At 43.3% G+C, this 23913-nt stretch overlaps 1 protein-coding gene and 1 pseudogene across 1 annotated transcript in view; one reads left to right on the forward strand and one right to left on the reverse strand.

Moving 5' to 3' along the window:
- Window positions 1–23913, forward strand: part of Plcl2 (phospholipase C like 2) — a 191592-nt gene that overhangs the window by 112309 nt on the left and 55370 nt on the right. The window lies entirely within an intron of this gene.
- Window positions 1–23913, reverse strand: part of LOC128115051 (importin subunit alpha-1-like) — a 28590-nt pseudogene continuing 4677 nt past the window's right edge.

Here is a 23913-nt window from a genome sequence, read left to right on the forward strand (position 1 = left end):
GTTATTTTTAATTTTTTTTTTTTTAGATTAAGGAAAACTTTCATTAGCTACACATCTGATAGAAGGTTAGTATCTAGAGTATACAAAGAATTAAAAAAATAGAACCATGAAGGGAACAATCAACCCAGTTCAAAAAATGGGCTTGGAACTAAACAGAGGTTTCAAACTATGAAATATAAATAGCTGGGTAATTTTTTAAAATTGTTCACCATTCCTATCCATCAGGGAAATGCAAATTAAAACGTTTTGAGATTTTATGTTACCCAGTCAGAATGGCTATGAACCACAAAGCAAACAGTGTCAATGCTGGCATGGATGTAAGGAAAGGGGGCGCTTACTCACTGCTGGTGGGCAGTAGCTGGTATAGCTCCTGCTGTAAAACACTACACACTTGAATCATAGACTGTGGAGAAATCCCCTTTCTCCTCTAGCTGTCTTTCTTAATGCCAGAAGAGAAAATAGTCATAGATTTCACCTGGCTACAAAGTTTGCAAGCTACAACAACGACTGGTGTGACAGGACACGCTCACAGGGCAGTAGAGGCATGAATTGGTTATGGCAGTAACCACACACTTTCTGATGTGATGGGTTTCATAAGATGGAACCCATGCATCACACCATACTCAGGGCCAGGAACCTGTGGCTGGATGGGCCCTTACTACTATTATTGTACTAAATGGACATTAGTATTAAACCAACCCCTAATGAGTCGTTGCTATAGTCACAGATTAGTGCATCTCTCAACACCCATCAGAGAAGCTTCTTTTTGTAGAGATGGTGAATATCACATAGAATCACAGTTTGTCAAGGTGCAGAGAATAAGACACTATAGAGTACTTAGCCCTGAACGGGACATCCATAACACACCCCTTCTGCCAAGACTCGGGTATTTCAGAAGAGGAGGTAGGAAGAGTGTAAGAGCCAGAGGCAGTAGATGTCTACAACAGAGCAGCGTTCTCCAGACACAGCGGGATAGTTGCACACGTGAACTCACAGTAGTTGAGACATCATGCTCAAGATAGTCGCAATCTCAAGATTGACAAACTCCTACCACAGAGGGGAAGGTGGTCACGAAGTCTTACCACTGCTGAAGAGCTGTTGGTAACCGATAGCTCCGAGGACAGGGAGAGTTCGCTTTCTCTAAGCATGTGGTCCTGGTAAGTGGAACATGACACAGTGGATGGCCATAGGCCCAAACGCTGATTGGGTTGGATGTGTTTAAAAAATATACTGACACAAAATTTGGTGGTATGGAGTGAGTGGTGGATTTAGGGAGTTGGAAGAGGGGTGCATATGATCAAAGTACAATGCATAAATTCTCAAAAAATTAATCAAAAATATATTTTAAAAAAAAGAAAATAGGCCAGGATCAAGTCTATCTGAAGTCATTGGTGATTGAGTGTTCTTTGTATTTCTGGTTTTTGTTTGTTTTGTTTCTTTTTTTGAAAGAGGAAAAGAAAACAAAGTGGGTGAATAGGAGTGTGGGGGATGGTCTGGGAGGAAATGGGGGAGGAGAAACATGATCAATATGTTGTGTGAAAAACTTTTTTAAATATGTGAAGTGAAGGCTTTTCTTCACACAACTGTTGATTGTTGGCACTGAGAGCAGCAGCCTTCTGTTTATACAACAGATGTGGGTTTGTGTGCTTTCTCTTGCTACCACAGCACTTGGTGAGGAGATAAGTCACGTCTCATAGTTAATGCAGCATGCTACTCTGAAACAAGACATGATCTGCAATAAGGCTACTGCTGATTCTCATCTCCTTCATGACTCCTTTTGTCACTCATCTTGAAGAGCTGCTTTCAAGTAGAGGAAATGCCTTTATCAACATTGAAAATATGGGAATAAAAGAAAGATAGAATGTTAAGTGTTTAGAACACGATTGACCTAAAGAGAGGGGAAAGGTGAGAGGGGGAGTGGAGGAAGGATAATTTGGAATATGAGTGCATCTTGCAAAAAGATCAGAAACCCATAGTTTGTAGTTTAATTTGTGGCTGGAGAGGCTCAGCAAGTGATGTTCCCCAAAGCTGCACACCTGAGCTGCTCCAGAGTGGGCAAGAGCTGTTTATAAGATGGTGTGATGACCATCTGGGGCAGGGACGTTGGAAACTTCACGGCTCACACACAGGTGATTATATGACTCTTTCTGATCCAGTTTTGTAGCTTTATGTGTCTTTACAGAAACCATCATACGAAAACTACATGGTCTCCCTCATGTACGGAATCACACAAATAATTTGTACATACATAAACAAATGTACCTACGATACAGGTTAACCTAAAAAAGAGAACAAGAGCTGCACACCTTTAATCCCAGCACTTGGGAGATAGAGGCAGATAGATTTCTGTGTGTTCGAAGCCAGTGAATTCTAGGACAGCCAGGACTGTTAGACAGAGAAATTCTGTCTTAAAAAATCAGAGAGAGAGAGAGAGAGAGAGAGAGAGAGAGAGAGAGAGAGAGAGAGAGAGAGAGAGAGAGAAGGAAGAAGGAAGAAGAGCTAAATATTAGGAGACAAGGAAGGACTGATTGTAGGCAAATGAGCATGAGTTATGAAAGAGGATGCAAAACTAATTGTTTTTCTAGTTTTAACTCTTTTAGATTTTTCATTTTTGGTAGCAGATAAGTATATAAAATATATTTGATAATGAAAGAATAAAATCCAATATGAAGTATTGTTTTTTTCTCTCTCTCTCTTTTGGGGGGCCTGCCACCCAGCTCCCAAATAAATCACACACGGAAGCTTTTTTTTTTTCGATTTTTCGAGACAGGGTTTCTCTGTGTAGCTTTGTAGCCTGTCCTGGAACTTGTTGTGTAGACCAGGCTGGCCTCAAACTCACAGACATCCACCTGCCTCTGCTTCCCAATTGCTGGGATTAAAGGCATGTGCTTCCACTGCCTGGTCCAGAGGCTTATTCTTAATTATGAATGCCCGGCCTTAGCTTGGCTTGTTTCTTGCCAGCTTTTCTTATCTTTAACCCAGCTAGCTTTTGCCTCTGGACTTTTCCCATTCTCTTACTTCTGTAAATCTTACTCTTACTTTGTGGCTGGCTGTGTAGCTAGGTGACTGGCCCTTGGAGTCCTCCTTCTCTGGCTACTCCTTTTTCTCCCACGTTTCTCCTTCTATATATACTCTCTGTCTGCTGGTCTTGTCTATCCTTTCTCCTGCCTTGCTATTGGCCATTCAGTTCTTTATTAGACCATCAGGTGTTGTAGACAGACACAGTAACACAGCTTCACAGAGTTAAATCAATGCAACAAAGTAAAACACCTTAAAATAATATTCTACAACAGTGAGGCTTCACAGCTTCCATTCACTATTATGTTTTTATTTATTTTAAATACCAGCCACAGTTTCCCCTCCCTCCTCTCTTCCCATTCCCTCCCCTGACCTCCAGCTTAACCCCCCACCCACTCTTCCTCCTTTCAGAAAGGGGCAGGCCTCCCATGGGAGTCAACAAGGCATGGCATATCAAGTTGAGGCAGGACCAAGCTCCTCCTCTTGCATCAAGGCTGGGCAGAGGCATCCCAGCATGGGGAATAGGTTCCTAAAAGCCAGCTCATGCCCCAGGGACATGTCCTGATCCCACTACTAGAGGCCCCACAAACAGACCAAGCTACACAACTGTCACACACATGCAGAGGGCCCAGGTCAGTCCCATACAGGCTCCCTGGCTGTCAGTCCAGAGTCTGAGCTCCCTCTAGCTCAGGTCAGCTGTCTCTGTGGGTTCCCCTGTCATGACCTTGTTCATATAATCCCTCCTCCCTCTCTTCCCCTGGACTCCAGGAACTTGGCCCTGTGCTTGGCTGTGGATCTCTGTATCTGCTTCCATCAGTTACTAGATAGAGTATCTCTGATGACAATTAGGGTAGTCACCAGTCTGGAGAAGGCCAGTTCAGGCACTTCTCCACTATTGCCAGGAGTCTTAGCTGGGGTCATCCTTGTGGATTCCTGGGAGTTTCCCTGGCATGAGGTTTCTCCCTAACTCGAAAATGGCCCCCTCTATCAAGATATCTCTTTCATTACTCTCCTCCTCTATGCCGCCCCCAACCTGATCCCTCATGTTCCCATCTATCTCTCCATCCCACCCTCAGCCCCCAGTTTACCCAGGAGATCTCATCTACTTCCCCTTCCCAGGAAAATCCATGCGTCCCTCTTAGGGTCCTCCTTGTTACTTACACAGCTTCCCTTCTGAATGGCTTCTGTAACTGTATAGCAGTTCAGTGAATTGCACAGTCTTTGGGTGTGGTTAATTTTGCTATGATTTTTTTTTATTTGCTACCTTTTTAATAATAAAGTTTAGAATTTTTTTTTCAATCAAGGTTTCTACATGTAGCAATCCTGGCTGTCCTGGAATTGACTTTGTAGACCAGGCTGGCCTCGAACTCACAGAGATCCTCCTGCCTCTGCCTCCTGAGTGCTGGGATTAAAGGCAATTGCCACCAATGCCTGGCTTAGAATAAAATTTTTAAAGGAAACAATTGAGGAGCACATATTTACAGGAATCCCTGCCTGTGCATCACAGCACAGGTACTCAGGAACAGTTAGGGGAAGGGGACTGGAAGTATCAGCAGTCCCCTCAAAAGAGACTTCACCATTGTCTTTGTTGGGTTTTCTGTTGCTGTGATAAACGCCATGACCGTAAGCAACTTGGAGAGGAAAGGGTTCATCTTAACAGTTTGTAGTCCATCATCCAGGGAAGTTTGGATAGGAACCCAGGGGCAGGAGCTGAAGCATAAGCCATGGAGGGTGATGGCTTACTGGCTTGCTCCTCATCGTTTGGTCAACCTGCTTTCCTATAGCACCCAGGACCACCAGCCCAGTGGTGGTACCACTCGAAGTGAGCTGGACCCTTCCACATCAATAAAAAAAGTCCTACAGGCTTACCCACAGGCCAACTTGGGAGGGGCATTTTCTTCATCGAAGTTTCCTTTCCCAAAATGATTCTCTCTTGTGTCAAGTTGACATAAAACTAGCCAGCATAATAGATCTCTTGTCACCTTGATATACAAGCACATCATTGTTAAACCATAGCCTTTCTTAGCTCATTGTCCCCAAGATGTTATATTAATATCAATATCACAATATAAACATACTGCAAACTTTGAAAGTCTCACCATCTTTAAAATTTCATCTTTTTAAAACATTCAAAGTGGCTTTCATCTTTCAAAGCCTCTCCAAAATGTTCAAGTCTCTAAAATAGCCAGTCTTCTCAAAACTCCAGTCTCTTTAAAAGTTCAAATGTCTCGACTGTGAGCACTATAAAATAGAAAATAAGTCAAATACTTTCTTCAAGAGGGAAGAACTTGGTCACTGTTATAATCAAATCATAGCAAAGTCAAAGTTCGAGAATATACAAGATCCAGTGCTTGCCCGAACCTGGTGACAGTTATAATCAAATCATAGCAAAGTCAAAGTTCGAGAATATACAAGATCCAGTGCTCGCCTACACCTGAGTCCCTTCCGTGTTCCATTTCTCCACTGCTGTCTGCAGCCCAGACAACTTGTCTTCTAGACTCAAGCCAGCTCCACTTCATGGCTGCTGCTGTTCCTGGTCCAGTGGTCTTGGAATCTCTAGATGATGGGGGTTTCCATCCTAATTAGGTTGCACCTTCACCAGTGACCTTCTGGCTTCAGGGATTCTAAGCTGCCATAAGCTGCCAAGCCTCAGCCTCTCCCCGTGACCCCTTCAATCCTGAAATTTTCACAGCTCCTCTGGCTGCACCCTCACCAGTGTCCTGCCCTGGCTTCTCACAGGCCACACTCGGCTGCTCTCTATGACCTCGTCATACCTTCAAAACCAGTACTACCTGGGAGCCTTGTACACATTACCAGTTTCAGCTGCCAGCACGAAGTACAGCCTTGGCCCCCTCTGGACCATAGCTCTGTGTGCTGACCCTGATGAAACACATCCCAGGTTTCACCTCAATGATGCTGGTCTCTTCTTAATCACAGATGATTCTTCAGCCCTGGCTGACCAATAGATTGTCCCAGCAAAACAAAGATTTCATTTTAGTAGCTTTTAATTCAGAATATTGGACAGCCTCAATAGAGTCTTTAAGAAACTCTCAGAACTTGCCTCTGAAATTTCACAATCCAGGTCTCTATTGTCTACATTTCTCTCAACACTCTTATCTTCCAAGAGCTCACACTGATCTCTGAACACTCAATGGCTTTCCCAGCCCAAAGTTCAAATGCTACCACAATTCTCCCAAAACACATGTTCAAGTCTGTCACAGTAATACCTCATGACCTGGTACCAGTTTCTTGGTTAGGATTTTTATTGCTGTGATAAAACACCATGGCCACAAGTAGGTTGGGGAGGCAGGGGATTATTTCATCCAAGGAAGATAGGACAGGAACCTGGAGGCAGGAACTGAAGCAGAAGCCATGGAGCAACACTGCTTACTGTCTTGTTCCTCATGGCTTAGTCAGCCAGCCAGCCCAGGAGTAGCACTGCCCACAAAGAGATAGGCTCTCTCACGTCAGTCACCAATCAAGAAAATGTACCTGATGGGGTCATGTCCTTAATTGAGGGAACCTTTGACCAAATGACTCTAGCTTGTGTCATAGTGACATAAAATGAGCCAGCACAGCCGTTCAGCTGTTCTTATCGTTTAAGTCCAGTCTTTGTCACCATTAAGGGAATCGGCATGTTGTCAGATGGTTTCATCAGATGTGACCATGTGATCAGTGCTATAGAGCTTCCCTAATATGAAAGTCCAGATTTGGAGTGTTGCAGATTTGGGATTCTTAAATTGGGGATGCTCAACTAGTGAAGTGTACATAATTATGGTTTTTAGACATTTTGGGTGAGAGATACTCAACCTGTGTGAAGCAAGACAGTGTATTGTCCAACATGACAACATCATTCAAAATGTGTAAGGAACCTAGTAATTGATAGGCATGGTGCTGCCCAGTCATATCTGTGAGTGGCAAGCTGGAGCCTTTTTTGACACATTTCTACTTCTTGGGATATATCATTGGTACCAGGACTGTCACAAGAATCCGTGATGTGAGGCCTTGACTTTGATAGGGTCTCTGTAGCTTTGCTGTGTTTAGAACCTTGGTATTACTTTCTAAAGGGCCAGAGAAGGATTACTTATTTTTTCAAACATTTCATTTACATGACTGTTGTTAGGTCTGTATCTGAGGACATGCACACACACACGCACACGCAATCTATCCGGAACCTGAGCTCCAGGAATGAACTTAGGAGAAGGGCACTGGTAGTGCAGAAGTCTTCTCTTCTTCCTGTGCCCCAGGCGGAGGGAGACTCAAGTCGGGGGCCGTCAAACCACACACTGAGTGTTAGATGCTGTTCTCCCTTCATTCCTTCAAAGCTTAGCTCCCATAGTCTTTCTTAGAAGTGCTTTTGTTTTTGTAAAGAAGAATGGAACTTAATCTTTATTTACAGGACATTGCAGGATATGAAATTCTATGTAGAAATATGAAACTCAGACAAAGTATGTACAGTTTACAACTGTTCAAGTATAGTTTCTTTGTAAAAATGCTACAGTAGCAAACCACATTTAAAGAGTTCTTAGAGAACAGTAAGAGAAATCTATAAGAGACACAGCACATGTCCTCAGCTGGACGTTAGAAGTTAAAAGTCCCAGGAGCCCCATCCTGAGCTTGGAAGGCCACGCCTTCCCAGGTCGTTTCTGGCACCACATTTTGATCCTCCTCCTCCTCCACTGAAAAGTACTTCTCAATAAAGCTTAATGAGGCCTTGTCTGTAGACTCATTTTCAGGGCTTTTCAATTTTGTTCAACCCTCTACTCTCTTCATTATTCTGAGTTTCACTGTCTCACTGTTTCTCAGCAGCCTGAAAGATATTAGAAATGGCATCAAGAATAACCAGAATAATTTTGGTATCTTTTGCACTTACGAGGTTCATCAAAGGTTCTTTAATGCCACAGTGAACAAGATACATAATCTGTTCAACAGTCCCACCATGGTTATAGTTGGTTACAGCCACACAGCTTTCTTCTGTGTCTTAAAGTCCACCTTAGAGAGGACACCAACAAGAAATGAGACTAAGCCATGACTCACAACTTGTGTATCTGGTCCTGGCTGTGATGTTTGACATTGTCCATGTGGCCTCCTTCTGAATATTAGTTTTTGAGTTTGTTAGCAGTCTGGGAAAGACTGCAAGTACTCCTGAATCTGTCACAATCAGAGTCTGCTCATCTGTTCCAGTGACAATATTCCCCCAGGCTCTTAGTGCAGGAGTCACGGTTGGCAATTCAGTAACTCCTAGAAGCTTCACAAGTTGTGCACAACTCCTGTGTTCACAACCATTTCAATGATTGTCAGTCAAGTTGGAAAAGAAATGTCAGTCAAGTAGGAAATAACCCAGCAGAGATCTGCTGATTCTTCTGGATCCTTGTGATGCTGAAGATGAACTAGAGTAGGAAGAATCTGCTCAACGGCAGATTGGAAGTGTCCAGGTAAGATTACATAAGTAGCCACATGCCAAGGATGCAGATCAGGAACTGCAAGAAGAGCCCACAGTTGGTCAGCTGTACCATATTTGATATCTATTTCTCAGAAACCTGCAATCTTTCCAAGAGCCAATACACTTTGGTCACTGATGCCAAGAGAAATGAGTGCTGGGATAGAACCTCATCCACCACAGCCCTGGTCTGTTTGGATGTTCCAGAAGCAATGTTAGTAAGCGCCCAAGCAGATTCAAACTGAATGGGACAGTTCTGCCCAAGAAGGACACAAATTTTGGGAACAAACCAGCCCGATGATGTTGTCTATAGGAGGCCATTTCTTCCTAGAAAGCAGTTTCTGAGCAGCTTTAGTATCTTGGGGCTGGCTTCCCATTGCTGTTTATGCCTTTAACCGTGTCCTTGACAGACCAATTTACAGTGCCCTGATTGTTGGGGTTTCCTGCAGTGGAGAAGTGGCGTCATTGGGAAATGAGCTGACGTTTTTCCTTTCAGCATCTGGTCATCTTCCATAGCTTTCCTTGGTCCCACATGAACTTCTCTTTGCATCTCTGTCCACCTTTTCCCTTGTTCTTGAGTCTGTTTCATTGGTGGACACGGTTGCAGGAACAAAGGGAAACGCTGCACGGCGTGTTCGGACTTCCAGGAAAGGTGCTGCCGGGCTCCCAGGATGTCCACTACCCCTCAGCCCTCGGCCTTTGTGAAGTGTTTTTGTTGTTGTTTGTAATGGTTATTCATTTTATCTTTTTAGTGAGTAAATGTTTTGCTTGCATGTGTATGTGTGTGTCACATGCATGCTTGGTGCTGGTGGAGGTCAGAACATGGTTTCAGAGCCCCTGTGGAGTTACAGATGGTTTTGAGCCACCATGTCGGTGCTGAGAAATGAACCCACGTCCTCTGTGAGAGTAACCAGTGCTCTTCAATGCCATCTCTCCAGCCCCCTAGAAGAGTTTTGTATTGGTGTTGTGTCTGCGGGTTGAGGTGCCTTTGAGTTGTTTACCACGTTATTTTCTCTGTCAAGGATCCCTGTAAGAGATTGTATTTAAAATGGGACTTCATGTATGTCTGTAATTCTGTACTTCTGTACATCACAATACACATATTTCTTTTGGTCAGGCATGTACACTGGTTATTTGTGAAGCTGTGAGAATGTGTTTAGCTTCCTTGCCTGGTTTATCCAGTGAACTGTGTGGTCCACACTGGAGTCTGAGCACACTGAATCGAGTGTAGGAGAGAGCACTGCTCCCCTCTCCTCCTGCAGTCATCATTCTAGTGCAGCTGTTTGCCACATTCTCCTGAGTGACAGAGTCTGAGGACTTAATCCTCAGCCCAGGAGAAAAAGAAAACGTATCTGTCCTCCATTTCTCGGGGCAGTGCACGTCCTTAGGTTTTCAGTCTGTTTAGCTGCCTGGCTTGTTTAGAGTGCACAGCGCTTAGCTGTTCAGCAGCACTGCTCAGTCTCGCCTTTCCCGGTTCTCTCTGTTGCTCCAGAGTGCCACTGGGTCTCTGCAGAGGCAGGCATGGTTGTCTGTGCCTTCTGTTTTGTTCATGCCCACCATGCCGATCTGAGTCGTACTAGCACTTCCCCCTCCCCCGTCAGCCTGGAGCCTCGCCATGTGGAGGGACTTAGGAGGACCTTCTAGCTGCCTCAGAAGTTACCCTGACCTGACCACAGGAGATGTGGGGGCACCTCTACTTCTGTCCTCTTCTTATCTAAGAACTCCAAACTTTTGCCCTGCCTTGGTTAGGTGAAGGGAAATTTCCACCCTAATTGGTAAATCTCTGGAACTTTGGTATAAAATAATTTGGAAGAGGTTTTCTCACAAATCCTGACTTTCAAGTTTATCATTTTGGTCAGATCCTAAGTGAGTAAACATCTAGGAAACTGAGCATTTTGTGTGTGTGTGTTTAGTTGCTTAAGATCTGTATCACATCCTTTGAGTGGATAAGAAGCTTCCCCTGCCCTTTTCCAAAAAGCATGCTGTATAGAGCAACCTGCATGAGAAAGGACTCCTTTGCATTGTCCCATTACACTTCTGGAATCATTAAGGCCACTGAGCCTTTTGGCCTTCCCTTCCACACCACAGCCCATTTTCTACATTACCCTAAAGACCTCCTTCCTGAAATATCACCTAGAAAAAGGTTTGGATGGGGCTGGAGAAATAGGTCAGAAGTTAAGAGTACTGGCTGCTCTTTCAGAGGTCATGAGTTCAATTTTCAGCAACCACATGGTGGCTCACAACTATCTATAATGAGATGTGGTGCCCTCTTCTGGTGTGTAGGCATACATGTAGGCAGAGCACTCTATACATAATTAAAAGAAAAAGGTTTTGGCATTCCAGAGAGGAGCCAGAAGAAAGAGCAAGAAGTAGAATGTGAGAAGATGTAAGCAAGCTAAAAGGCTTGTTTTATGATCACCGAGAAAGAAATAGGCCGGATTACTCTCTCTGTCTTGATTGTTGTCGGATGAATAATATTTTTCTTCCAGTGTCTTGGAAAAGTGGCATCTGTTTGTTGTATCTGGGTAAGTAATTTATATTAAATTTCATAATTCCCAAGAGTAAAGGAAGATGGTGGTGGGGATAACAAGACATGTACCTCATGTATATATTCTAGTCGTTAAATATCTCCAGCACCAGAACCCTTGACTTTGATATTGAAGCAACCAGCAAACATGACAGTCCCTGTACGGTTTGCATAGCATCTGGACTCTGCGATATCTAAGGTGTGTCGTTACTGCAATGGTGGCTTTGTCTCTTCAAACTGTTTTGTGGATTGTGTGGCTTCTGTTTGTGGGAATTCTTTTCAAAGAATCACAGAACCCAGTTGCCTTTTGTCATATAGTAATTTGTATATTTTGTGCAGTTTGCAAGTTCCAGATAATTTCAAATGACAAAAATGAAGCAGCAACTTGGTGCTGTTTCTTAATTCACTGTAGCACTCAGCCTGATTCCCCCTTTGTTTGAGGGTGCCGCCTGGCTACCTTGTTCCTACCAGGGAGTCATGTTGTTTTCATCTTCTGATCTGTGTTTTGGCTCTTGGGTGGCTGGATCAGCTTATGCATCAGGGGCCTGTGTTAGGAACCCTGGAAATGTCAGGTGAGGTTCATGGTAAACCAGAAAGCACCTTCCTGCTCCCCTAGCCTGCTGTTGGCTCTCCTGGTTTGGGTGGGATTCAGGATGCTCTCCAGACTGTTAATGGTGATATTTGATTCCCAACAGTATTTTCCCAGTGCTGGCTTCTAAGTGTGGCTTTCGGTTACTGAGTAAGAATTACACACATAAATGTCTTCATAAAAATACTTTTCTTTTGACCAAGAGTTATCCTTTGGATGAACTGTTTAATATGTCATTGTGTCAAAATGTGTAATTTTATTTCTTAGGGATGTCATATCATTCCCTGACTTTAGAAATGTAGGACCCACTATTTCTGTGTCATTTCGTGAAGCATGTGATCATCTATTTAGAAAAGCAGTGCTAGAGTGAAGTGACAGAGGATTGTTGCTGAGAGGATGGGAGATGGCCCAGTCGGTAAAGTACTCGCTGTGTGAGCGTGAAGCCTGAGTTTGTGTGTCATAACCCAGATTTTAAAAGCGAGGTGCAATGGGAGTGCGCTTGCAACCCAGCAGTGAGGGGAACAGCCAGCCTAGTCTAGTAGGGTGCACTTCAAGCCAATGAAAAGCCATGTTTTTGCTTGGATCTTCCAAGGTGGAAGGATCCTGAGAAAAGACATTGAAGGTTAGCCACATCGCATGCATGTATACGCCCGCTCTCTCCTTACACACACTCTCTCTCAAACACACACATTTTTAATTGTAATGCAAGGATTTGTTTGTAGATGCAGCAGTGAGTTTGTCAATATTTGTAACAGAAACATCTTAGGTGTGAATACACATTTTAGAAGACAGTAGTCTAAGAAATGGAATAATTTGCATGGAGTCTACTCCATAAAAATGAAGCTTTTGAAATATCCAGTTTATATGGCAGATCATATATTTCAGTATTGTTTTCAAGTAAATGTAATTGTAAACACTTTCTTGGACCATCATTTGTTATCTTTTCCTGAATAGTAGCATACACTTAATTTTCTATCTTGGGACTTAGTCATGAATGAACTCAGGCAAATGTTGCTAAGTATCTTTCCATAGCTCTTTTGAGAGACTGACTTTTACCACCCAAACAGGTGTATTCTTGTAAATAACAATGGATATTTTGATAAACCTTGGAAGCCCTCATTTTGTTGGTATGCTACTTTTGACCTTAGTCCATAAGAAAAGCAAATTAAGCATTGCCTTAGTTAGGATTTCTACTGCTGTTAAGAAACACCATGACCCAAAAGCAAGTTGGGGAGGAAAGGGTTTATTTGGCTTACACTTCAGCATTGCTATTCATCCCTGAAGGAAGTCAGGACAGGAACTCAAACAGGGCAGGATCCCAGAGGCAGGAGCTGATGGAGAGGCCATGAAGGGGAGCGGCTTACTGTGTTGTTCAGCCTGCTTTCTTTTAGAACCCAGGACACCAGTCCAGGGATGGCATTACTCACCATGGGCTGGGCCCTTCCCCATAGATCACTATATGAGAAAATGCCTTAGAGCCAGATCTCCTGGAGGCGTGTCCTCAGCTGAGGCTCCTTCCTCCCTGATGACTCCAGCTTGTGTCACCTGACATGCAAAACCAGCCAGTGCCAGCATTACCCATCAGTTCCTCGTCTCCGTCTCTCCGGATTTAAGACTGCATGCCTGGTGCATCCCTGTGCATCCTGCCTGCTCCCCACTGGGGAGGCCATCAACTCTGCTGTTTTCTTTCTTCTTAGACAGGGTCTCACACTGTAGCCTTTGTTGGCCATAAACCGTGTCAGTCTTCCTAATCTAGCCCTGAGTGCTGGAATGGAGTGTTACTATTTGGTGAGGAGGTTGTGTGTGTGCTAATGTACATGTGCGTAGCTGCTTGTGCACTTGAGTGGGCGTGCGTGTAAAAGCCAGCGTCAGGTGTCTTGCTCACTGTTCTTCACTTTTTCTTTTAAGACAAGTGCTCACCTGTTTGGCTGTGCTGGCCAGCCTGTGGGCTCCAGGGATCTGCCTGGCTCTGCCTAGGATTACAAGCGCCACTGCACTTACCCTTTGTGGTGAGTCTAGTAACCAGACTCAGGGCTCCATGCTTCTGTGAAAGCACTTGGCCCGCTGAGCCATCTGCCCAGCCCACAGTGCTCTGCTGAACAGCGTTTTCACTCTTGGCCCTCTAGTTTGCTGTGAGGTAACTATGCTCCTCTCCCTCCAAATCCTCAACAATGAGAAGGTTGATTTTACATGAACTCAGTGGGAGATACTATGACGTAGTAAGAGTTGAGTTTAATTCTGTAAGTTTCATTACTGGTTAATCTTTATTTTTTGTTTATTTATACTGATTAATTTAAAAATAACTTAAGGTTTGAGTTAAAGTATATACTTCTCTATTGAATATTTAGGGCTGAGTGTTACATTTTACGTGGAAGTTTTAAGTAGGAGGCTCTTCATTTATTTATAGAAATTCTTAATTATTTTTAAATCAATGTGGATCTTTCTAATTGTCTTTATAATAATTATATTTATACACTGGAAAGAGGTCAGCTGGGGCTTTTATTTATGTCATTATGAAGCATGAAAACATGGAATAATTTTAGCATTTATGTCACTTATCTCAGGCCAAAACAAGATAGACTAAATCTGTCTCTGTGAATAGAAATACTTGACTGTAGTTAGGCAGAACTGGAATGACACCCATTGATTTCTGTTGTTGTATTTTAGACTTCTTTATATCTCCATAGACTTTTCTTTTACCTGAAAATTCCTTAACAGGTGTTCCTCTTAAAAATAGTCAATGTATTTGATTTTTCACATAGCATATCAAATCTGTATTGTCCTGAATACTTTTAGGTGAATATCACATGTTATTTAGAGGAGAAATCAGAAAGCCATTTTATGATAGTCTGCAGACTAAGAATGGTTTGTACATTTCTAAATAACTGAAAAGAATTCAAAATGTGAAAGTTCTATAAATTGTATATTTCAGAATATGTAACCACAGCCATTAAGTCTCACCAATTACTGCTTTCCTACAATAGAAGTCAGGTGGCTATGGCAGGAGTTACTCTTAACCCAAGACCTACAGTATTTCCTCTCTTCCTATTTCTGTATGCCAGCCCATCAAAGAGGATCTGGACAATTTTGATACTGTGTTTTCTAAACTCCTTTTTGCCAGCCTAAATCATGATTTTAAAAGTTTTTCTCATCTAATATACTCAGTGCATTTTGCCTCTTTTGTCCACAAGAACATGATTTACTTGCTGACTTAGTAAGAGGAAAATACTACAATTGCCTGAGTCCTTCTTGCCTGGAGAGAGCAAGGGCCTTATTGTAAGGTCTTGACCTGAGAAAACAAGAGGTGTGAATCAGAAGAGGAGAGACAAGGGGTCGTAGCTTGTGCTTTGAGGTTTTTGTAATATGTGAAAATGCCGATAGTTAAGGAAAGCTCTGTGTAAAAGCCCAAGAAAACTTGAACAGAAATATGTAGCTTCACACATATTTAGTGGTGTCTGTCGTCACTGCTTGGTGATGAGGCATTATAAAAGAACTGACCAATAATTGAATTTAAGTCATGCTCTCTTTTTAAAGCCAAATCATGCATTTCTTGGGCTGTGGTGGTGAAGATGGTACTGAGTGGAGCTGCTTAGACTGAAAACCCCATTTCCTTTCACCTCCCTTTGGGCAGAGACGAGGGCTCTTCCCAAATGATTCAGTCCAAGCTTTGCTGACTACACTCTGCGAACTGTCTAGTAAAGAGTGCTGTATCAGAGACCAGTCCTGGCAAACCCACTCCCTTCTGGGAAGGATGTCCTGGAGCCCCCTTAAACCCACCCACCTACCCAGTGCCCAGTCAGTGCCAGTGTGGATCCCACCCCTGCTACTGATTATGCCAGTCACTCCCCTCTTACTTTGTGAAGTGCCTTTCTGAGGGTGAGTGGACATCCTTCCTATCTGTGTAGTAGATGAGACTCCGACTCCTAAATCAGTGAGGGGTGCTCGGCAGGAGGGTGTGGCCAAAGGCAGGAGGCCCCAGACTGAGCAGACAATGGATGAGAGGAAGATAGGCATGGGCATCCATGGACATCCCACTCCTGGGCTCATTAGCCTTGTGTAGACTTAGTATTGCTACCCTAATAGTCACGTGAGCTAAGTAGTAGTCAGTGTTGTAGCATAGGACTGGGTAGAGGAGAGGAGGGAAGACTGGAGTGGGAACAGCTTCCGTTGGCTCTACTAGAAAAGTCTTCCAAGACAGCAGCACCTCTGTCACCCTCGTAGGCCCCAGTGAGGCACCATGTTCACTCCTGTGCTTCCTGAGAATGACGTCTTGACCCACTTGCTGCCAGTCCCAGCCCCACCTTGGCAAAGCATTGGTTTTTGTTGTTGTTGTTTTGTTTTTTGTTTTTTAACCTGCTAATGTGAGCTGACTACTAGGGGTTGTTTTGCAAAGGATGAATCTTAGTAAGTATAGTAGAGCGTTCACAGACCATCTCAGTAGGTGTACATGGGTGTGAACAGCAAGTTGTACACACACAACTATTTTTATATGAGGATGCAGTGTCTGACTTGAGACAGAATAGAGGAAGAAAAGATGGGTAGTGGCATCTTGCTTTATTTATTTGCTGTTGGTAAAGAATAAGAGTCCTGATCTCAAGGCAGTCTTTGGTCAGTTCTGCCACTGTGGGCAAGTCCATTTCTTTATCTACAAAATGAGCATGAGATCACCCCCTCCTAGGATTGTGCAACTAAATTTGGTTAGCCCAAACATAGTAAGTCCGTGATAAATATTAGTAATTATCATTGGCATTATTAATTTTCAAAGGTTAGACATACCCTTGAAGTTTTACAACCCTATACATGTGTGTATTGTAACATTGCCCTAAGATCCAGGGCAGCAGTCATTTCTCAGTACTTTGAGCATGGAGATCAGGACACTTGTTATGAAGCAGTGTAGAGATCAGAGTTTAAAGGAGAAGGTTGGTCCTCCCAGCACTGGGCTTGGTCTGTGGACTCTCCTTACAAAGGAGAAGGCCTGCCGCACTGGTGGTGTGCCTGCAGCAGTAGCAGGAGTGTCTGAGTTTATGTGGAAGTACTCTGCCCACACTCCTGTACATGCTGGCCTCTGTCGGGGCCAGATACCATGGGCATTACACCGTGCTGAAAGGCTTGCTTTTCGTTACACAGAAGTCTCCAGTTGCCATTCTCTCTTAACTAACATCTATTCATGGTTACCCTAGACCCGAAAGAAATGAATGAAACTAGAGTAAGACTGTGATTCAATTACTTTTAGCTAATTAGGAGTTTCTTAATCACCTTAATCTCCTTGGAGAAAAGGCGTGATATAAATAGGCAGTAATAACAGTGGTACTATGTTTAATTCCAGTGATTTTTTTGAAATTAATTAATTTAGTAATAACAGCTTTGAGCAAGCATGTCAGCACTCTAGATGGCTCTTAGACCTAAGACTGAAGTTCCTAGCACTCTCCAGCAGTGACTTGCTCTGAGAAATTGTCTTCAAGCAGCTCCGAATCACCTTTCCTTTTTCAGAGTGACTCAGGCCAGGCTTTGAGCGGTTCTCTCCACTATTCTGTATGCAAAATGTGGCCTCTAAAGAGAGCTGTCTCTTAAACATCTGAGACTGAATGAGACAGAAGGACCTGGCCTGTATTACAGGCCAGAGGCAGAAGCTGCTGGATATATCCCCACAGACTATAATACGTTGCTGCCCCATGGGTCTTGTCAAAAGTTCCTTCCAGTTGCTTAGTCTCTTCACTAGCCACACCCCTTTGTGCTCAAAATACTGTAGAGAATATTCGGGGCAGTGCACACGTAAGTTCCAAGCTGCCTGGAACAATCTGGGGCTGTGTGTAAGCACACTGTCATTACAGTCTAGATAAGCAGTGTGTAAGAAGCTGACATGACCAAAGGCCCAGGATAGGATGGGCTTGTTGATGTTCATCCTTAAGGTCCTCAAGTTGTAAGATAATTTCTTTCATATGCTGGATAGTTTAATGTGTGAGAATATGGCATAAAAGTCCCCATAGTGATCACTTCTGAAACGCTGTGTCGCATCCCAAGCTCTTCCCTAGCAAGACGTCTGTACACAGAAGGTTGGTTACAAAATGGAGTAATAAGAGAATTGGGGCAATTTATACATACACAAGTTTGCTTTCCTGGTACTCTCTATATGGAAAAAATTTCAACAGGACAAACTTCTTAAACTGGTAGAAATTATGTAAATTAGATGGGGTTAACTTTATAATTCACGGAGTTCTTTTTTAGCATATAAGTTCTGTTTTGATGCTCATATTTCAACATTTTTGTTTTCCTTATGAATACAAAATTGTGTAGAATTAGAAATAGTACAAGATCAAATATAAAATTCTGTTTTTTGGAAATTCTGTTTGAAATAACATTTTTTAAAAAGCACTTGTATTTTTAATATTTTGGTTTAAAACTAAATTAAAATTTAAAATTCAGGAATTTAAAATATAGCCAACAGTTAATAGTGGAGTAAATATTTCCTTACATTAACTTCACAACTAACTAACTCTTGGGGACAGTTAGAAGCCCTGCTTCACTGAGCCCTTTTCCGTTTCAGTGTTGTTTGGTGGCACAGGAGACATCTGCAATGCCATGTCCCCATTAGGCCAGAAGTAAGAGGGGATTTCTTTTAACTAGAAACTTTGTTTTGACTTTCATTTATTCAATTGGTGGCATAAAATAAAACTATCTCATGTTGCTTCAAATACAGATATTGGTGCATTCAGTTTTAGGTCTCCAGAAGTTCTGTTTGTGGGCTTGCTGTCAGCCTGTCCGTCTGCCCCCTGCTTTCCACCCCCGCCCCCGTTTTTTCTTTGAGAAGTAGATTTCTCTCCCGCTTTCCTCTCTGTGCTGTTCCCTGTTATCTCTGCCCCTTTCTCCTCACCTCCATGCTTGCAGATGTGTATTACTAAGGACTTCTAGTGGCTAATGCTGGAAGTGCCTCCCAGAAAAATCCACAAATACAAACAGTTGATCTACGTGCTATCATAAGCTACCACAGCAACCGGCAAGAATCCTGGTTGTAAATAATTTTGACTGCAAGACACTATTTATTTTCATGAAATTTTTACTGTATTCAAGTGAATATTTCAGTAAGAAGAGCCTGTACTGTACTGTGTATAATAAGCATTGACTGTTACCTTCTATTTGAGTCATTTCAGAAACTGCACTGAAGTTTCATTGATAGAGACATTTACTGTGGTCAGAGAGACGTATAATGTGAGAGTTCAGCCAGATAAAATGGAGTGTTAATGCTATGCGAGCTGCAATCCAGTGCACAAGAGGATCTGGATGTCCTGTTGCTTAGGTGACAGCTATGTGGCATAAAGCCTCTCCGACCCCTGAGAAACCACCCTCACTCTGACATGAATGTTGTGAAATGTTAGAGCAGGTTGAAAAGGCAGAGAATTCTTGGCTCTCGGAGTTGGGGTCAGGGGTCATTCACAACCTCCAGACACTGCATGTTTATTTAGCACTTGGCATCTTCTCTGGCAAGGTATGAGAACAGTGGAGTGTATTTTGTAAGCAGACTTGTGTGATGGCACAGCTAAGTTTTGGTTGATTATGATAGGAAATGGTTAAAATTACATTCATTAAAAAAAAAAAGACAGAAAGAAATGAGAAAGATTTGGAAATATTCTCCCTCCATAGTGAATACTGGGATTGCACTTGGTTTGAAAATGCAAATTTGTTCAAATTTGTACCCAATTGATACATTTAGGAACATTTTGCAAATAATTTAAACTTCACACCTCCTTAGGCACAATTTTGTCTGTAAAAAAACAACACTAGATGAACCAGAACTGTGCCTGGGTGAACTGAACGTTAAGCCCCTGCCAGTTTCCTGGTTGACTGAGTGTGTTATGAGCTATTGGCATCCATATGTTGTAGTACTACTTGTGTGAGAGTTCAGGTACTCTTCTTGAACCACCTCATAGCAGCTCACAGCACAAGCTGTAGACTTCCAATGCCTACTTCCTCTTCAGGGCCTTTTCAAGGTAAAGTGCCACATTTCTCACAGTGTGTGAAATTATGGTACTGCTCTTACCTGATTAGTGTTTTATTTGATTCATGTTATTTCAACTTTTTTCAGTGTTGTGCCCTTAACAACCTTTTCCTTATAAAGCCCTGTATTTTTTAATTATGCAGTTTTAGATAATGTAGTGATTTCCAGGGGGCGGGGGGCGGCAATATGCAGCATCATTACAGCATTGTTGACACTGCAGTTGCATTCTCCACAGTTATCCAAGATTACAGATGACAATGCAGAGTTCCCTTAATGGTGGACTTCTTTCCAGAGACTCACCTCACCCATCAAGTGAATGCTTGCTGATGCCATTACTCTTCCACTTTTAATCATTTGAGGATTATTTTGATCATATTTACCCCCAGCTCTTCCCCAGATCTACCTCCACCCTCCCAAATTCATGTTTATGTGTTCTCCCTCCCTCCCTCTCTCCTTCCCTCCTTCTCTTCCCCCACCTCTCTCTCCTGTGTCACTCAAGTATTCTTGGGTATGTGGCTAGCCCCTGGAGAGTAAGTCAGTATACTAGGGGACCTACCGGAGGTTGCACCCATAAAGAAAACTGGCTCTTGCTGTCCCAAAGCTGTCAAATGCCAATAGCTCCTCAAGTAGGTGGTCCTCGGGTTTGTGCTCTGCCCCTTCGTGCTGAGATTTTTGTTTGTTTGTTTTTCGAGACAAGGTTTCTCTGTGTAGTTTTAGAGCCTGTCCTAGATCTCACTCTGTAGACCAGGCTGGCCTCAAACTCCCAGAGATCCGCCTGGCTCTGCCTCCTGAGTGCTGGGATTAAAGGCGTGCGCTGTCACCACCACCTGGCCTTCCTGCTGAGATTTTTTTTTCCAGCCTGAGCTTGCATACATCTTGAACATGCTAACCGAATCACTGTGTGTTCATATGTGCATCTGTTTTGTTGTGTCTGGAGAACACTGCTTATAACCATCCACCATCTCTGGCTCTTACAGTCTTCAGTCCCCTCTTTATCAGTGATCCCTGGAGCTCATTGATCTTTAAAGCTCCTTTTTCCCAAATACAAGCATAACTCTTAGCTACTGTAGTTGTGCAGAACATTTATATATTTTCCAAATTCCAGAGCTAAACTTTGCCTGGTTCTAGTTGGTGCTGGAGAGTCTCCCTTTTCCCCATTGCTGCCTCCCAGGATTATCTGTGGGTGTGAGACTTTACTTTGGTCACAGCACATCTCTGCCTAAAGTGGTCAAGAGTTTGTGATGAACCCCAAACTCTACAGTAGATTTCCACATTGTATCCAGGCTGGCTCTTTGCTCCTTTCCCACTCATAAACTCTACTTTTCTCTAAAGTGAATTGAGACAAAGTGTATTTTTTCATTGTTTAAACCGTTTTCCACCTCTTGTACCTATAATTCTTGTATGTAGCAGCATCACAGTATGTTTCTTTCTGTCGAAACAGCTCAGGCAAATCTTTAGGTTCTTCTGAAAGTTTTATTTAGGGTCCTCCTATAATTTTCAATGATTGTGTAGAGAAAGCTCTGTAAGTAAAGGAGAAGGGTTATGAGGAAACCAGAGCCAGTTACTCTGGAGACAGTTTTTTATTTAAACAGTATTTTCATGGTGATCTTGAAAAAGTTGATGACCACAACTCCAAGTGATAATGTAGGCCCTGTGAAGATGACTAGTCCCCTGTCTTCTCCCTAACATTTGGATGTGGCCACAGTCCTTTTCCATTGTGAGATAGAAAGAGAAACTGGATTTTTTGCAAGCATTTCCCACAGTAATAAGCCATTCATGCCCCAGTTAAAGTGTAGAACTTTTGTATTCTGTCCAGGTATTACAAGGTATGTTGTGAGCTGGGTTTGATGGCACACACCTTTAACCTGGCACTCGGGAGGCAGAGACAAACAGAGCTCTAAAAGTTCAAGGTCAACCTTGTCTTTACCATGAGTTTCAGGACAGCCAGGGCTACATAGAGAGACCTGTCTCCAGTGGGCAGGAGGGGAAGAGGGGAGATTATATTGTGTGGGGGGCGGTTTACATTTATTTTAAATTGTGTGTGTGTGTGTGTGTGTGTACACATGTGAGTAATTATAGGTACCATAGAAGCCAGAGGCATAGGACCCTCCCGGAGCTAGAGTTACAGGCAGTTGTAAGCTTCCTGACATGGGTGCTGAGACGCAGACTTGGTGGTCTGGAAGAGTAGTACACACTCTTAACTGCTGAGCCATTAGTGTTTACACATGTGTCTCAGTGTGAGCATGTACAAGTGAATGCATGAAGGCTAAGAAGAGGTTGTCAGATCGAAGTTGCAGGTGGCTGCAAGCTGCCCAGTGTGGATGCCAGAAGGCTCCCTTGGGTTCTCTGAAAGAGCAGCATGTACTCTTAATCAACAAGCTGGCTCTGGCTTTTGAGCTTTGAAGACTGTCTCAGCCATTGGTGCTACTGGATACCACAGGCTGGGTAATTTATGTCACAATTCTGGAGGGTGAGAAGTCCACAGGCGCCAACATCTAGTAAGGAAATTCTTCATCAGCATGGTAGAAGGCAAAAGAAAAATTCTCTGAGCAAAGTTAGAAGCCTCTTTTATGAAGCATTTCACTCCTTTCACAGGGGAGGAACCCTCAGGACCTTTTTAAAACACTCACTTTTTTTATTAAGAATTTTTTTCATTCATTTTACACACTAATCAAAGATCCCCCTCTTCCCTCCTCCCGCCCCCCTAGCCTCCCCCACACCCCCCCAACAAGAAGGCAGGGCCTCCCATGGGGAGGCACATCCAGAAGAGGCAAGTCCATGCCTTTTTCCCCTGCCTCAAGGCTGCACAGGTGTCCCATCATAGGTAGTGGGCTTCAAAAAGCCCCCTCTTGCACCAGGGATGCATTCTGATTCTGCCACCAGGGGGCCCCCTAAGCAGATCAAGCTACACAACTGTCTTACGATGCAGAGGGCCTAGGCCAGTCCCATGCAGGCTCCACAGCCATTGATCCAACTTTCATGAGTTCCCACTAGTTTGGTTTGATCGTCTTTGCACATTTTCCCATCATGATCCTGATGCACTTGCTCATAGAATCCCTCTTCTTACTCTTTGACTGGACTCCTGGAGCTCTGTCTGGTGTTTGGCTGTGGATCTCTGCATGTGCTTCCATCAGTCATTGGAGAAAAGCTCTGTGATGACAGTTAGGGTATTCACTGATCTGATCACTGGGGTAAGCCAATTCAGTTCAGGCACCCTCTCCACTATTTCTAGTAGTCCAAGCTGGGGTCATCCTTGGGGATTCTTGGCAACTTCCCTAGCACTGGGTTTCTCTCCATCCCCATGAAATCTCCCTCCGTCATGGTATCTCTCATTACTTTCCCACTCCTTCCCTGTTCCAGTTCAACCATCCCATTCCCTTATGCTCTCATCCCCCTTCCCCTACCCTCCATTGCCTACCCCTCATCCCAGTTCACTCATGGAGAACTCATCTACTTCTCCTTCCCAGGGTGATCCATGCGTCCTTCCTAGGGTCCTCTTTACTAGCTAGCCTCCCTGGAGCTGTGGGTGGCAGTCTGGTTATCCTTTGCTTTACTTCTAATATCCACTTATGAGTGAGTACATACTATGTTTGTCCTTCTGAGTCTGGGTTACCTCACTCAGGATGATATTTTCTAGTTCCATCCATTTGCTGCAAATTTCATGATGTCATTGTTTTTTTTTTACCACTGAGTAATACTCCATTGTGTAGGTCTTGAGGAAGATTGATTCCCAATTTTCTGAGAAACCGCCACACTGATTTCCAAAGTGGCTGTACAAGTTTCCATTCCACCAACAGTGGAGGAGTGTTTCCCTTGCTCCCCATCCTTTCCAACATAAGCTGCCTACAGTGCCTTTGATCTTAGCCATTCTGACAGGTGTAAGATCTCAGAGTCATTTTGATTTGTATTTCCCTGATGACTAAAGATGCTGAGCAATTCCTTAAATGTCTTTCAGCCATTTGAAATTCTTCCTTTGAGAATTCTTTGTTTAGCTCTATAGCCCATTTTTTAATTGGATTGTTCATTATTTTGATGTCTAATTTCTTGAGTTCTTCATATATTTTGGAGATTAGCCCTCTGTCAGATGTGGGGTTGGTGAAAATCTTTTCCCTTTCTGTAGGCTGTCATTTTGTCTTATTTACTGTGTCCTTTGCCATACAGAAGCTTCTCAGTTTCAGAAGGTCCCATTTGTTAATTTTTGCTCCAGTGTCTGAAAACAATGTCTTGAGTGTCGCATGAGCAGCACATTAATCTTGGAGACACAGGGTGGCTGCCGTTCACACAGCTCTGGTTGGTGGCAGGAGACAGTCTTAGATGGACTTGGTGCCTGTCCTCCGAAGACCTCA

This window comes from Peromyscus californicus, unplaced genomic scaffold (assembly GCF_007827085.1).
Source record: "Peromyscus californicus insignis strain IS unplaced genomic scaffold, ASM782708v3 Scaffold_19__1_contigs__length_69161282, whole genome shotgun sequence".
Taxonomy (NCBI): Eukaryota; Metazoa; Chordata; class Mammalia; order Rodentia; family Cricetidae; genus Peromyscus; species Peromyscus californicus.